Source organism: Pongo abelii, chromosome 10, assembly GCF_028885655.2.
Source record: "Pongo abelii isolate AG06213 chromosome 10, NHGRI_mPonAbe1-v2.0_pri, whole genome shotgun sequence".
Lineage (NCBI taxonomy): Eukaryota > Metazoa > Chordata > Mammalia > Primates > Hominidae > Pongo > Pongo abelii.
The window spans coordinates 3,739,021-3,755,496 of record NC_071995.2 but is presented as its reverse complement, the minus strand read 5'-3'; the positions used below and the strand labels follow the sequence as shown (position 1 = coordinate 3,755,496).

The 16,476-nt window shown below is 43.5% G+C and overlaps 1 protein-coding gene across 5 annotated transcripts in view; it reads left to right on the top strand.

The window, feature by feature from the left end:
• Window positions 1-16,476, top strand: part of CRACR2A (calcium release activated channel regulator 2A) — a 146,627-nt gene that overhangs the window by 30,026 nt on the left and 100,125 nt on the right. For all 5 annotated transcript variants that reach the window (XM_054526683.2, XM_063711995.1, XM_063711994.1 and 2 more), the window contains one exon: window positions 9,972-10,052. The gene's annotated coding sequence lies outside the window, so the exon portion shown is untranslated. The remainder of the gene's footprint in view (window positions 1-9,971; window positions 10,053-16,476) is intronic.

Below are 16,476 nucleotides of genomic sequence, written 5' to 3'. Positions count from 1 at the left end.
GGAGCAGCCATGTGTCTGTGCTGCAGACATGGCATGCTACTCCATGCTCAGCACTCTAGTCAAGGCTGCAAGTATTACTGGGAACAAGGCAGATAGTCCCTGGCCTCAAGGAGCTCAGAGTCCAGCAGGAGTAATAGATGTTCAATGTTACAGCAGGAACTGTTTAGTTACAATGGTCATAAATGCTAAGGAGGAGTACAAAGTTCCTGAGAACATACAGTTTTGGATGTAGTCTGAAGGATCTTAAAGATCATCTTGTCCAGCCCAATCAATCCATAGATAAGGAAACTGAGGCTCAGAGAGGGGAAGGAAATAGATGAAGAGTACCTATTTAGTCAGTGACTGAGATGGGATGAGAAAGCATTTCTGATTCCCAATTCTGTTTTTGTTTAGGCTAGGGAAATTGATTTACATTTGTAGTCAGAGCCAGTTGTATCAACATTTTCATGAAAGTGTCTGGGTCTAGGAGTTTCATGAAAAAGCCAGTGGATGAGAGAATGGAGGGGGACTATTCACAGCATGGGTAGGGGCTCTTTGCACAAATCCTACTTCTGGTAGCTATTCTAATAAGGCAAGGGTGAGTCCCTGTTGGTACTGTGTGTCCTGTGCTGACATCAGAAATGATAAATGTGCCTGATGCAGGAGCCACGGAGCTCATTACCCCTCAGCTGTAAGTGCTACCTCCATACGGCCTCCCAGATGCCAGCCTCGCTTCACACTTCATTCTCGAGTGGCTGTGCCATTCCAGGTCCCCACAGCCTCTCATAGGTCTAGTCTCCTTACTTCTTTCTGTTTGACTTTAGCCCCCACACTGTTTTCAGACTGTATGACCTTAGGCGGGTTACCTAAACTTTCTGAATCTCATGTGTAAATGAATGTGGACAATGAGGGTTATAGGTAGGGTCAATTAAGACAATTAAGGCTCCCAGCATAGTGCCTGGTATATATTCCATATGAACTCCCTAAAATATGTCAGGTCCTGGAACCCTTGATGACTCCTTATAACCTGCAAAATAAGGAATAACCCTGTTAGAATCCAATACATCCAAGAAGATTTTGTTGACTCCTGTTATGTGCTAGTCATTGTGCTGGGTAGTATGGTTACAGAATGAATGAGCCATGATCCCTGACCTCAGGGAGCTAAAAATGTATGGGGGTAGACGTGTACACAAGTCTAATCCAGGGTGATGGGTAATGCATCAGCAACAATCACAAAAGGCCATGGAAACACTGACAGTGAGCAACTGAGTCAATTTGGCATGGCATTCAAGGCTTTCTAGCCCTCCTGTCCTATCTCTTACTCTGTCCTTGTGCCAGTGCACCCTGTTCCCTACTCACATTTTTCCAAACATGTGCTGGACCTCTTCCATCTCCCTTCCCCTCCCCACAGCCCTGGGGGTTAACATAAACACAGAGAATATAGGAAATACTAAAGAACCTCATAAAAATCACCCATAAACCCAATAAACAAGATAACCACTGTTGATATTGTGGTACATTTCCTTCTAGTCTTTTTTCAGTGTACATGTCTTTTCTTATTGCCCTTTTCTCATTCTGCCTTACATTTTAGTTTTTCACATGCATTTATCTCCACTAGACTATAAGCTATTTGAGGAGAAGAATAACGTTTCACTCACTTTTTTTTTTTTTTTTATTTTGAGACATGATTGAGACTCTGTTGCCCAGACTGGAGTACAGTGGTGTGATCATGGCTCACTTACTGCAACCTCAAACTCCTAGGTTCAAGAGAGCCTCCCAAGTAGCTGGGACTATAGGCATGTACCACTGCACTCGGCTAGTTTTTTCTTTTCACTCTCTCTCTCTCTTTTTCTTTCTTTCTTTTTTTTTTTTTTTGTAGAGACAGGGTCTTGCTATGTTGCCCAGGCTGGTCTCAAATTCCTGGGCTCAAGTGATCCTCTTGCCTCGGCCTCCCAAAGTGCTGGGATTACAGGTGTGAGTCATCATGCCTGGCCTCACTTGCTTTTTACCCCATTCCTAACACAGCATCTTGTACTAGGAGTCACTCTGTAAGTGTTAGCTGAATAGAGCCACTAGGTGAATTTGTTTGGCTTTGGAATTCTGCGTGTAATCATTTTTGAGAAAGCAGCTTTGCTGTGCTGGTACGTGCTGCTTATTTAAAACTCAGGCATTCTCATGAGCACTAGAAAGTGCTGGCCGGTCAACCACTCTGCTGAGTGGGTGAGGGAAGGGACTAAAAATCCATAATAATTCAACAAGTGGCTGAGCCAGAGGTGGGTAATAAAGTGAGTTCTGCATCCTGCATGGGATTGTGTTGGAAAGCAGCTCTGCCCACTGTGATTCGACTTTGTCTTGCTTCAGAATGACACAGTTGATACTGGCACATCTTTCTTTATCCCTTCTGATAAAAAATAATGTTGGCGTTTCACCTGGGTGGGAGTGGGTGAGATTTTCTTCTCCGAGAAGTCAGTTTTGGCTCTAAAATACTCTGGTTAGATTAAAATGTAAGAGGCTCTTGAGCGAGGATTGGAAGTGGGAATAACACAAGCTCTTTTCCAAAAAGCTCAGGGTGGGGAGGCTGGGACCAGGTCAGGAGGAGAAGTCACTCAGCACACCACAGGTCAATGCAAAGCAGAGAACAAGAGAGAATGTTTTGAGGGATTAACGCAGCAGAAAACGTTATAGCATCAGGATCCCGTCGAGACTTGTGGCAGGCACAAGAGCCTGGTGGTGTATTAAGTACCTTCCATTTTTATTTGTTTCTTTTTGTCTTTTGCTTTTCTTTCTTTTCTTCTTTTCTTTTCTTTTCTTTTTTTTTTTTTTTTGAGATAGAGTTTCGCTCTTGTTGCCCAAACTGGATTGCAATGGCACAATCTTGGCTCACTGCAACTTCTGCCTCCTGGGTTCAAGCGATTTTCCTGCCTCAGCTTCCCCAGTAACTGGGATTACAGGCGCCTGCCACCACGCCCGGCTAATGTTTTGTATTTTTAGTAGAGACGGGGTTTCACCATGTTGGCCAGGCTGGTCTTGAACTCCTGACCTCAGCCTCCCAAAGTGCTGGGATTATAGGCGTGAGCCACTGCACCTGGCCACCTTCCATTTTTATACAAAATGTAGGAAATTCATTGGTATGGATGACAACAGGACAATGAAAGCAGATATAAGAGAGACAAGTCCATTCACAATCTGAGATTTTTATTTGGATATGGCAGGATTTTTGTTATTTAGATGTCTTTTTTCTTGAAAGAGAATATGGTATAGCAGAGGCTGTTTCTAGTATTAAATATTTCAGAGGGAATTTCATTACAAGATCAAGGAAAGAGTGGGCACGGTTTTGGCTTCTGATGAAAAGCATCTAAAACCAAGTTAAATCAAAGAGAACCCTTAAACAAATCATTGATTTGGGTGATGCAAAGAAACCTCAGTCAGAGAGCCTCTTTTGGAGCATGAAAGAGAGGAGAGGAACTATGCAGGGCTCAGCCTTTGAGACTACATTCTGGGATAGGATTTCCTATCTCTGCACACCATTAGGAAGAAATGAAATGCACGGGATCTGGTGGTTTACCTACTATGGAGGAAGACAAGAGGAGCCCGAGGCCCGAGGAGCCCGAGGCCCAATGAGGCCAAGTGACTTGCCCGAGGTTAGGACATCAGCGGTGACATGGGGGAATTTTTTTTTTTTTAAAAATCCCAAGTCTGGTTTTCTTTCTGCATCTCTACATTGCCTGTGGGAGGTAAGGGATTCAGTAGAAAGAGCATGGGTTTGAGATGTGCTTGGTTGGAATCTAGCCTCCATTTCCTCATCTGCACATAACCAAGGCTGTGTTAATCATAACATCTGCTGTGTTAATTCCCCAAAACATTCTCTCTTGGGTGCTCTACTTTGCTTTAACCTGTGGCCTCCTGAGCAAATTCCCCTCCTGACCTGGTCCCAGTCTCCCCACCCTGAACTTTTTGGAAAGAAGCCTGTGTTATTCCTACTTTCAACCCTAACTCAAGGAGTCCAGGAGTTGTTCCTGTCTGCTCAAGTAGGACCTCCAGCTTCTTGTAAACTCTTCTCCAGCCTCACACACTCACTGGCTCACTCATTCATTCAGGTGCTGTTCTGGATGCCAGGGATACAGCTGTGAACCAAAGAGACACCTGCCTTCATGGAGCTTACGCTCCAGACCAGCGCTGCACATTAGAAATACAACATGAGCCACTTGTATAATTTTCCATTTTGGCCACATTTTTTTAAAAAAAGTAAAAGAAACAGATGAAATTCATTGTAATAACATTATGTTTAACCTAATACACGCAACATATAATCATTTCAGCATGCAGTCACTCTAAAAATTATTAACGAGATCTTTTACATTCCTTTCTTTTGAACTCAGTCTTTGAAATCTCTTTTGCTCTTACATCTCACTTTAGACTGTCCACAGTTCAAGTGCTCACCTTCATATGTGGCTTGTGGCTACTGTATTGGACAGTACAGGTCTATGGCTTGGGATCAAGACTCCGCCATCCCCCCAAGGCATGGAAACTGGGAGAAGAGCATCCCTGCAAGCCCAGCTGCTTGAGAGAGAATGCTGCCTGCTCCACAAAGGTGTCTTCACCCAAGGCCCTTGGTTCCACCCACTGGAGCATGCTGAGCTCGTGCAGAAAGAGGAAGGATGCCCACACCCCCAGTTGCTGACCTAGTCTGTGGGTTCAGGCAAGGGAACAACACTGTACTATCTTCTCTATAATGATAATAGTAATAATATAATTAGCACTTAAAGCACTAAGTACGGGTCATACCCTGTGTTAAGCACTTTATAAGTGCTGTGTATCTTATTATCTTCACAACAACTTTATGAGAGAGGTGCTTTTATCATCCATGTTTAACACAGGAGAAATTGGCTCAGAGAAGATAACTTCCTGAGGATCACAGGTAGGAAGTGGCAGAGCTGGGACTTGAACCCAGGGCTGTCTGAAACCAAAGCCTGGTGTTCTTAAGACAGAGTGAGATCCACCTAGGGTCACATGGGAACTGAGCACAGGATCCTGAGCCTCATCTAAGGCTCTCTTCATCCATTCAAAGGCCACACCACCGAGTTGGAATGCTTTGGAGATGGAGGTGTCATTGAAGATGACTAAGTGTCACATGGAGGAGTATATGGGAGACATCTGGCATCCCCAGGCCCAGCTCTCCACAGCTGTCAACCAGGATCCATAACTGCTGGCATGTTCTTATTATAAATAAGATAGCGTAATCTTTGAAAGCCATATAATAATGTAGGTGTATTACAAATAAGATAGTGACTCATAAATGAGAGGCATAAGTGACAAAATCCTTTGTATACTCTGAAGCACCATATAAAAGTGTGCTCTCATCATTTTATGGTTATTGCTGTTGTTATCGTTCAGTCGGTGGTGTGTCCAGGGAGCTTACCCTAGCCGGGATCTCAGTGGTAGGCCTGCAATATCAAATGGCAGCTGAGAACATAACCTGACTAGAATGTTCTGTCGCCACTGGGTCCCAGCACCTGGAAGTATTTGAGTTTTGCGTGTGGATATATTGCAGTAAAAGCCCAATGTGCAGACGAGCTAATTAGCCAGGTGTTTTCAGCATTTGCCAGCTTGTCCGGTGCTGAAATCAGTCTTCATGTTCAGCTTTGGTGGCCAGCAGCACTCCTGGCTCTTCAGAGCATTGTTAGAGAGACACTTAGAAATCAGCAGATATGATGGAGGGAGTACAGGCTCACTCTCAAGTCCCAAGACAGGCTAGAGGCCAGGAAGCCAGCCACTAGCATCTGGAAGAGAAAGCCCACCGACTGCTGCGGGTTTCCTGGGCATTTCTCGTGACCTTGCTAAATGGGATTATCCTGAAGAGCATCCAAATCCCATTCACTCTCTAAGCCCAGTTTAAATCCCACTCGCTCCACCGAAGCCTTTCCTGACATTTCAGCTCCTGTCCTCTCCCCATCTAAAGTCCTGTGGTATTGAACGCCTGTGCCATCCACTTAGACACTGAAGTGTCCTGGCTTGTACAAAGGGTCTTCTAAAAGTTCATGGAAAATGCATATTATTAAAAAAAATACAAGAATTTCAAAATTGTTTTAGCACCAAAATAAACTCATACTAACTTGGTATAACATCTGAACAGGGCCGGGCGCGGTGGCTCACGCCTGTAATCCCAGCACTGTGGGAGGCCAAGGCAGGTGGATCACGAGGTCAGGAGATCGAGACCATCCTGGCTAACACGGTGAAACCCCATCTCTACTAAAAATACAAAAAAATTAGCCGGGCATGGTGGCAGGCGCCTGTAGTCCCAGCTACTCGGGAGGCTGAGGCAGGAGAATGGTGTGAACCCGGGAGGCGGAGCTTGCAGTGAGCCGAGATCACGCCACTGCACTCCAGCCTGGGCAACAGAGCGAGACTCTGTCTCAAAAAAAAAAAAAAAAAAAACATCTGAACAGGATCTAGTTTGAGTCACTAAGAAGGATAAGACATCAGTTTGAAAAGAGCACCATCAAAGCAACACAAATTCTGCTAAAATTGAAACAAAAACAAACAACAAATTTGTAGAGAAGCTCGGGCAGGAGAATTGTGAAATTATTGATGCTTTACAAGAAGTTCATGGGGACAATGCCCCCCAAAAATCAGCATTTACAAATGGACAGCTCATTTTAAGAAGGGATGAGATGATATTGAAGATGAAGCCCATAGTGGCAGACCATCCACATCAATTTGCAAGGAAAAGATACATCTTGTTTGTGACCTAACTAAAAAGGACCAATGTTTAACAGAACTAATGATGGCCAACACTGTAGACATCTCAACTGGTTTAGCTTACATGATATTGACTGAAAAATTAAAATTGAGCAAACTTTCCACCAATAGGTGACAAAACCTTTGTGCCCAGATCAGCTGCAGACAAGAGCAGAGCTTTCAATGGAACTTTCGAACAAGTGGGATCAAGACCTTGAAGGACTTCTTTGAAGAACGGTAACAGGAGATGAAACAGGGCTTTTTCAGTATGATCCTGAAAACAAAGCACAAACAAACCAAGAGGTGGAAGTGGTCCAGTTAAAGCAAATGTGGACCAGTCAAGAGCAGAGGTCATGGCAATGGTCTTTTGGAATGCTTAAGGCATTTTGCTTGTTGACTTTCTGGAGAGCCAAAGAACAATAACATCTGCTTATTATGAGAGCATTCATTATGAGAAAGCCAAAGCATTAGAAGAAAAACACCTAAAAACAAAAAACAAAAAACAAAAAAAAAACCTGGGAGAGCGTCACCAGAGAGTCCTCCACCAGGATGATGCTCCCGCTCATTCTTCTCTTCAGACAAGGGCAATTTCAAGAGAGGTTTTGTAGGAAATCATTAGGCATCCACTTTACAGACCTGATTTGGCTCCTTCTGACTTCTTTTTGTTTTCTGTTCTTAAATCTTTAAAGGGCACTCATTTTTCTTCAGTTACTAGTGCAAAAAAGACTGCATTGACATGATTAAGTTCCCAGGACCCTCATTTCTTTAGGGATGGACTATATGGCTGTTGTCATTGCTTAAAAAAGTGTATCAAACATGATGGAACTTATGTTGGGAAATCAAGTTTATATTTGTAATTTTCATCTTTTAATTCCATTTTTATGAACTTTTCGAAGTCCCCTTTTATTGTTAGCTACATATTTTTGTCTGGGTTAACCTTTACTTTCACATTCCTGGCCTTCTGTGACCTCTCCCAGTGACAACCATATGAGGACTTGGGACATCTCTGATGACCTCTCTGGTTGGTAAACGTACCTTGTTTCAGACTGGGTTTAAGGGCGCTGTTTCATTATTATAAGTACGTGTGATGTTCTTAATTAACTTTTCATGTGGCTTTGCAAGCTGTCTAGGCATCCCAAACATACACCCTTTGAGAGTCAGGTTGGTCTCTTGTAATCTCAGCCTCCATCTTAGAATAGCTGTCTTACTTACTTTGGTTGTACTCAGTGACAGCATATTGCTGGGATATTGAGTGAAGGGCTAGTGCCACCATCCAAATTAGCTCCCTCTCATGCTAGCCACTCACATAATACTCTTTACTTTCCTTTTACTGCAGTTACCATGATTTATATCATATATTCACTCATTTGTTAAAGCCTTTCCCCCAATCCACTGGGAGACCTATTTGCTTCTTCACAATATCCCGTGCACCCAGTGCCTGGAACCTGGTAGAGGGTCTGTAAAGACTAGATCAATAAATACATGAATTAATTAGCATGGTCACTCTAGGAGATGGCAAGGGTTGGGACAAAAGAGTTCAGATCTGGGGCTCAGTGGCTTTCTGAATCCCTCAGCTGTAAAGAGCAGTAAGGTCCGCTACAGATGGGCAGTGGAATAATGGAAAATACATTGGCCTAGAAGTCAGGGACCTGAGGGTCAGGCATTCTACTGCATTTTCTATGTTACCTCAAGAAAGTCTTATAAGGGTTGAAGGAGATGTTTTTGTGAAATTGCTTTGTAAACCATAAAGTGATATGGTAAGATGTTGTTCATCACCCTAAGGTCTGGCCCCTGCCTGTTTGTCCAAATGTATTTCTTATTTATTTAATGTAGCTAGGCCAATCTTCTCATTAAAAAATATTTTTCTCTCCTTATTGCAAAATAATGCATTGTAATAACAAAAATATCAGAAAATTCAGAAGAAAATAAAAATCATCTCTTAAGGTTACCATCTAGAAATAACACTGTTCACATCTTATTTATAGTCTAAACAATTGTTTTCTAAATGAGTTTCCCAGGTGTCAGCAGTGGGGGCAAGACAGGGCAGCTTTCCTCTCCTGTTATCCCACTGCGCTGGCTTTGCTGAGGGCTGCTGCCTGGGAAAATACCAGAGAGTGAAGTCTCCCCATTTGTTTGCTTCCAGCATCCTCGTAGCAATGCCAGTGGAGCAGGGGACAGGGGTGCCAACAGGTGGCTTAGAGAGGGGGTTATCTTGCTCCAGCACTTTTCATTGTCTAAAAGTGCTTATTTGGTCTGTGTATTTTTATTTGTCTCTCCCCACTGGAATATAATCTCCACAAGGACAATACCTTGCTGTATTTGCCTGTTGCTGCCTTTGGCACCTAAAAAAAGTGCCTGCACAGAGCGAATATTCATTGAACAAATGAATGAACATGAGCGCTGTGTTACCTCGTATAGAACAGGAAACACCTGATGAATATTTGCCTCCCATGAATTGTGCACATGAGAGGCACAAAGGCCAGATTCCTTGGTGATATACATCTGGACTTCAGGTCTAGCTGTGGTTTGAGCTTTGGCATTATACAATAGATAATCCCAATCCCCTTTTTGTAATCACTACTGCTCCCTTCAGTCATTTCAAGCATGCTCTCAGACCATGCTACTTAGCATGTGGCCAAAGCATTCTGTAAAATTGCTCTCCAGGTTCAGTCGTAACACTCCCAAACTGTCCTGTGCAAGGAAGCCCATCCTCTCCCTGTCCCTAAGCCTGTCCCTCCTCCATCATTTTTCAGCTTTCCCTCCTTATGTAGCCCCTAGGCTTTCTTGTACATCCTACTGCATTTCTTTCTTAGGGAAGGCAGTGATTCTTGCCACAATGCTTACATTGCTATCTTCAAAGGTGAGCTCCTATGGTGTAGATGGCATCTGTGGATTGGATGGAAAGAATTTCAAGAGCGCTTGCTGAGAGCTGGAGCTCTGTTGGGGGCGTGGGGGCAGTGTCCAATTAACCTTGAGGCTACCTACTTCTCATGCACAAGGGCCTGCTCCCATCAGGCTGGACATAATCTCTGGATTCAGGGTCACTAAGCAGACTTATCACTGCTATTCCTTCATCTTCCCTCCTCTTCTCCAAAACCTGGAAGAGGATGAATTAGGCCTGCTTTCTTCCAGAACACTGCAATGAGGTAGGAGCAATGTTTCCTCCCAAGTTTTTCCTAAATTGCTATAAAGTCACTTCTGTTGTAACCGTCAGTGGAAAACAAGGTGTGATTCACCTCTTGTATGTTTCCTAGGTGGAATTCAAGTCACCAGTGGCCAAAGTACCCTCCGGGTGTGAAGAGTTGCAGGTCCTCCGAGGAGCTGGGAGCTGCAAGGTGAGTGAGCGAACAAAAAGCGACAGGTTGCAGAGTACTAGATCTGCCCCTACCCCAAACCCCAACTTCAGGCCCTGCCTTGTTAGCACTATTGTAGCTGTTTTTTAATATTCATGAGGATCAGCAGTGGGCCCTTAGATTTGAGAAACAGTTCATCAGCCTTCTTGAGGACAGTTTTAAAAATACTAGATGACAGAGGGTCTATTCCACCTTGTTGGGGTATCACTTAAGTTCATTTAAGGGAGGCCTCTGGGAGAGGGGGTTTGTCACCTTGCCCAGCTCTTTTACATGTGGGCACAAGGGTCTGGAAGCCTCCAGAGAGGGTCTGCTAGCCTCTCTCTGCAAAGAGCCACTCCTCAGCCACTGGTCACTCAAAGAGCCAGTTCCACTGTGGAGCCTGTCCAATCCTGATTTCCCTGCTGTCCAGCCTCCCTTGGCAATGAGGAGGGTGTGCTTGCATTGGTGTACAGCATCACTGTTCACTTTCACATCTGCTGTCTCACTTGAGCCACTTCACATGGGATAGTGATATAGTAATAGTTTGGATATTTGTCACTGCCCAAATCTCATGTTAAATTGTAATCCCTAGTTTTGAAGGTGGGCCTGGTGGGAGGTGATTGGATTATGGGGGTGAATCCTCATGAATCGCTTAGCACTATCCCTCATGGCCTGGTGCTGTACTTACCATAGTGAGTGAGTTCTCATGATATCTGGTCACTTAAAAGTGTGTGGTACCTCACCCCCAACTGTCTCTCTCTCTGTTGCTCCTGCTTTGCCATATGACATGCAAGCTCCTGCTTCACCTTCTGCCATCAGTAAGAGCTCCCTGGGGCCTCCCCAGTAACCAAGCAGATGTTGGCACCATGCTTGCATAGCTTGCAGAACCGTAAACCAATTAAACTTCTTTTCTTCTTAAATTATCCAGTCTCAGGTATTTCTTTATAGCAATGCAAGAGTGACCTAATACAGATAGGCAGGGAGGAAACTGTTATCCCCACTTAAAAAAAAAAAAAATGGCCAACTTCCCAAGGTCACAGGGTGGCAAGGTTCACACTTGAACTTTATTTTTGATGCCTGAACCTTTCTATGATACTATGCTCCTGCTAGCCTCTTGACAGATGGGGTTGAGACAGGACAAGAATAGGGAAGGGAGAAGGAACAAAGACTAGAGGTTTGATGGGGAAATAATTGGGAACTGTTGGCTAAGATACCAAGTGGGATTATCTCTGCAGGCTAGATTCATTGTTGTCTTTGTTTTCCTCTCATTTTCTACCAGCCACTAAAATCCATGATAATAATATGCTATCCAAACTCATAGTGATTCATACAAGAAAGACTATGGTTTGGAGAAAATGTCAAAATTTAGCCCTTTGGATGGCCTTTTATTCCACCTCAGTATAGCATCTTGTATGTTAAACTCTAACTAATACTGAATTTGTTACCAAGAGTGGGGTGCCACTGTAATAAATACCTAAAAATGTGGATGTGTCTGTGGAATGGGTAATAGGTAGAGGCTGAAAGAATTTTGAGGTACATCCTAGAGAAAGCCTACATTGCCATGACCTGACATTTAAAGGTGGTCTGGTGAGGGCTCAGAAGGAGAAGAGAAGAGCTGTAGAGAAGGCCTCAATCTTAAAGAAGACGTAAGTCTTCCTGAACAGAACATTGGTAGGAATATGGATGATAAAAGCCATTCTGATGAGGTCTCAGATGAAAATGAAGAACATGTTATTAGACACAAGAGGAAAGGCCGGTCTTGTTATAAAGTGGCAAAGAACTTGGCTAAGTTGTGCTCACATCAGTGTTTTGTAGAAGGTAGAACCTGCAAGTGATGATATTAGATATTTCACTGAGGAAATATCTCAGCAAAGTTTGAAGGAGTGGCCTAGTTTCTCTTGACTGCTTAAAGTAAAATTTGAGAGGAGGACTATGACTTAAGATGAAATTGTGAGCCAAAAGCAGAGAACTTAAAGATTTGGAACATTCTCAGCCTATCCCTTTAGAGATGGAACATCTGTCGTGCCCCATCCCATCATTGTTTTTGGAAGCACATAACTTGTTTGATTTCACAGGTTCACAGCTGGTGAGGAATTTGTCTTAGAATGAATAATACTGAGTCTCAGCCATATCTGATTTACATGATATTTACATGAGATTTTGGACTTTCTGCCTTTGAGTTCATGCTAGAATGAGTTGAGACTTTTGAGGCTGTTGGAATGGAACGAATGTATTTTGCATGTGACAAGGACATGAGTTGGGGAAATCAGGGTTGGAATGCTACGGACCGAATAACTGTGTCACTTTAAAACTCATTATGTTGAAACTTAACCTCCCAAGTGGATGATAGTAGGAAATGGGGCCTTGGAGGACTCTAATGGGATTAGTGCCCTGATAAAAGAGGCCCTAGTAAACTTCCCATCTTTCTTTTTTTTGTTTTTTGAGGTGGAGCCTCGCTCTGTCGCCAGGCTGGAGTGCAGAGGCACAATCTTGGCTCACTGCAACCTCCACCTCCCGGATTCAAGCGATTCTCCTGCCTCAGCCTCCTGAGTAGCTGGGATTACAGGCACGCATCACCATGCCCAGCTCATTTTTGTATTTTTAGTAGAGACGGGATTTCACCATGTAGGCCAGGATGTTCTCCATCTCTTGACCCTTGATCCACCCACCTTGGCCTCCCAAAGTGCTGCCATTATAGGCTTGAGCCACTGTGCCCAGCCAACTTCCCACCTTTCTTACCATGAGAGAACACTGTGAGAAGCTGCAGTCTGCAACTCAGAAGAGGGCCCTCACCAGAACCCAACCATGCTGGCACCTGATCTCAGAATTTCAGCCTCCAGAACTGGGAGAAATAAATGTCTATTGTTTATAGGCCATCCAGTCTATGGTATTTTGTTATATCAGCTGGAATACAGTGAGATATTAAATATTGGTAAGACTTAGCACAGACAAAGAGAAAGGGCATGCCAGATGACTGAGCTATATATTTGAAGATGCCGAGGCACAAAAAAGCTGAGAGAACAGGAAATACTTTGGAAGGAAGTGAAGGTGGTAGGAGAAGAAGGAGATGACTCTAAAGAAGTAGTAGTGGTCCTGTGTGTTTAAGATTGATACTGAAAACAATGGGGAGGCATGATCAGGTCTGCATTTTAGATAGGTCTTCCTAGCAGTGTTCTTAGGGCTTTGTGTGTAACTGTTTTCTGGAAAGCAGTTTAGTAATACACATTAGGAGCCTTTAATATGTGCATACAAAATACCTCTGGTTCAATCATATTATATCTGGGAATGATAATAATAACAATCACCTACCATGTAGTCCATATTGTATCAGGTATTTTCGATATGCTGGGTGCATTATTTTTGTTTAATCCTTACAACAATTCTGCAAGTAAGAATCATTAGCCTCATTTTACAGATAAAGAAACCAAGGTTTTATTTACTTTCTTTTTTTTTTTTTTTTTTGAGACAGAGTCTCGCTGTGTCGCCCAGGCCAGAGTGCAGTAGCACAGTCTTGGCTCACTGCAACCTCCACCTCCCGGGTTGAAGCGATTCTCCTGCCTCAGCCTCCCGAGTAACTGGAATTATAGGCATGTGCCACCATGCCTGGCTAATTTTGTATTTTTAGTAGAGATGGGGTTTCACCATGTTGGCCAGGCTGGTCGTGAACTCCTGACCTCGAGTGATCCATCCATCTCAGCCTCCCAAAGTGCTGGGATTACAGGCATGAGCCACTGCGCCCGGCCAGAAACTGAGGTTGTAAAGAGTCAGGCAGACTTAAGATTGAATTCATGAATTAGCTGTTTTCCTGCAATAAATTACTTAACTTTTCTGAAACAGCTTCCTGTGGTGCTACTATAAAGAATAATGCAAAGCAGATTTAAATAAAACCTCCTCTTTATTGGATTATCCACTCATTTGGATTATCTCTACCATAGCTGACTTTCATTTTCTTAAACATTTGAGAGAAGCTTCTGCTTCAAAAATTAAGTAAAATGAGTCAGAATTGTATGGTGTAGAGAATTACGGGAGAGTAGTTTTATTTTTGGGGACCACTCTGAGAGTTTGTGCCTACAGTTTTTATTGCACACACACACATGGCTCTTCTCACCTCCTCTACCTCTGCTGTTTGTATGTTGTCCCCTGCTAGATTGTCAGTGCATTGTGAAAGACAATACATCTCTGTATCTCCCACATCAGCTGCCTGGTTCAGTGCCTTCCACATAGCTGGAGAAATTGCAACCATTTTTCCAGAAAGAGTTGGAACATCATAATCCAAGAGAAAGAGAGGCTTTGAGAATAGAGTGCTAAGAGTTAAGGGCATAGGAGCAGACACAGAAAACATAGATATTTAGGTCTGGAGACTTGAAAAGGAAGGTTTGGAACTGGGAGAATGTATCGCATAGAAAATATACAAAATGTTGTCATTAATGTTGGGTCAAGAGAATTATCTTAGATTGGGCTCCCAGAAGCCAACCCTGAGAGGAAGATTCATATTCAGGTGATTTATTAAGAAAATGCTGGCCGGGCGTAATGGCTCACGCCTGTAATCCCAGCACTTTGGGAGGCCGAGGCCGGCAGATCATGAGGTCAGGAGATAGAGACCATCCTGGCTAACACGGTGAAACCCTGTCTCTACTAAAAAATACAAAAACTTAGCCGGGCGTGGTGGCGGGCGCCTGTAGTCCCAGCTACTCGGGAGGCTGAGGCAGAAGAATGGCATGAACCCGGGAGGCGGAGCTTCCAGTGAGCCGAGATCGCGCCACTGCACTCCAGGCTGGGCGACTGAGCAAGACTCCATCTCAAAAAAAAAAAAAGAAGAAAAGAAAAGAAAATGCTTCCAGGGGAATCTGATAAGGGATGGGGAAGCAGGATGGGAGAGAGGAGGAAGCCACACATAGTGAGATCTCAGCAAAGTTCCAGCCTCTGTTCCCACAAAAGTGTTCTAAAGTGTAAATCACAACTAGAGTTTGTCCCCACTGGAGGCAGGAGTACTGGGCTTTCATAATTCCATGCCTGTCAGTCGTTGGATAAGGGCTCTTTAGAGGGGTAGGGGAAACTTCCAGACACTTCTGGCTCTGTCCCTGTGGACAAAGTGGGTCAACAGCTCAAGGGTCCACCTTCTAAGAGTTACAGGTTCAGAGAGATAGAAGCAAAAGCACACGGATGCTGAGGGAGGGTCCACAAAAAGTATTCAAGGGTATCTGAATGGAGCATCGATAATACCACCTTGATAACAGATCTGCAGCCCTGACTTTGTCCAGGTACACCACACTGATCTGCTTCTAAAATTCATCATCGTATGCAACTTCCTTATCTATAAAGAGGGGATAGTGTTACTTTACTTGCTTATATTACAGCATAATTGCAAAAACAAAACAAAAGGAGATCTGGTATATATAGAATTGTATAGACGATAAGAAAGGATGTTATACCAAGCCAGGTGTTATTATTACATCTCTCTCTTCCAGGCCCAGGGGATACATGAGCAATTTGTCCTCTTCAGGCACTTGTCTTGCAGGCATCAGCACTGACAGCCTTTGAAAAAAGCTTGTTCATGGGAAGAAAGCAGACACTTTTTTAATGTTGATAAATTTTGCAGCAGTTTCTTTAATATATGCCAGACACCTTGAAATACATCTAATTAACCACCAGATATCATGCTGTGGCTATGTTTGGCTTTGATGTTCTCATTGGCTTTAGCAAGGAAATATTGGAAAGCTAATCATAATAGGGCTTAGTTCTTATAAAATGCCTTTTATCTTCAAAGTGGTTTACAACCACTAATTATTGAAGGAATTAGGGTGAACAGCAACCATCTCACAGAGACCTCAAATCATTATCAAGGCTTTTAATGTATCTTATAATAGAGCAAGAGAAGTGTGAAGGGGGCTGTTTAATAATAGTTGTCCAGACCTGGAAGAGTATTTTACAGAGGTAGGAGACAGCTGTTCCCTGTCTCCCTTGAGACTAGAACAAGAAAATTGGACCTAATTTGAGGCAAAGGGATGCTGGATGGAGCATGGCAGAAGCTACAGCAGGCTGCAGAGTGGAAAGACTGCTCATTTCAAAGGCATCCAAATGCACATCCATCCACCTGCCCCTTTATATGGCTGGTGGGGCATATTCACCTTCTTGGTGGCCTGGGGTAGGGAAAATCACACCAGGAAATTCTGTCCGGCTGGGGGAGTCAAGGGTAGATTTTTGGACCTCTTGGTTGTTTGTCTTCATGTAATTTTGTTTTGTTTTGTTTTTTGCTTTTTTATTACTTCGTTTTATTGTAATATAATCTGGGGTGGAGGAAGCCAATTTGATTTCAATATAGTAATAATGGCTGACAGGCTGGGTGTGGTGGCTCATGCCTGTAATCCCAGCACTTTGGGAGGTTGAGGCAGGTGGACCACTTGAGGTCAGGAGTTCAAGACCAGCC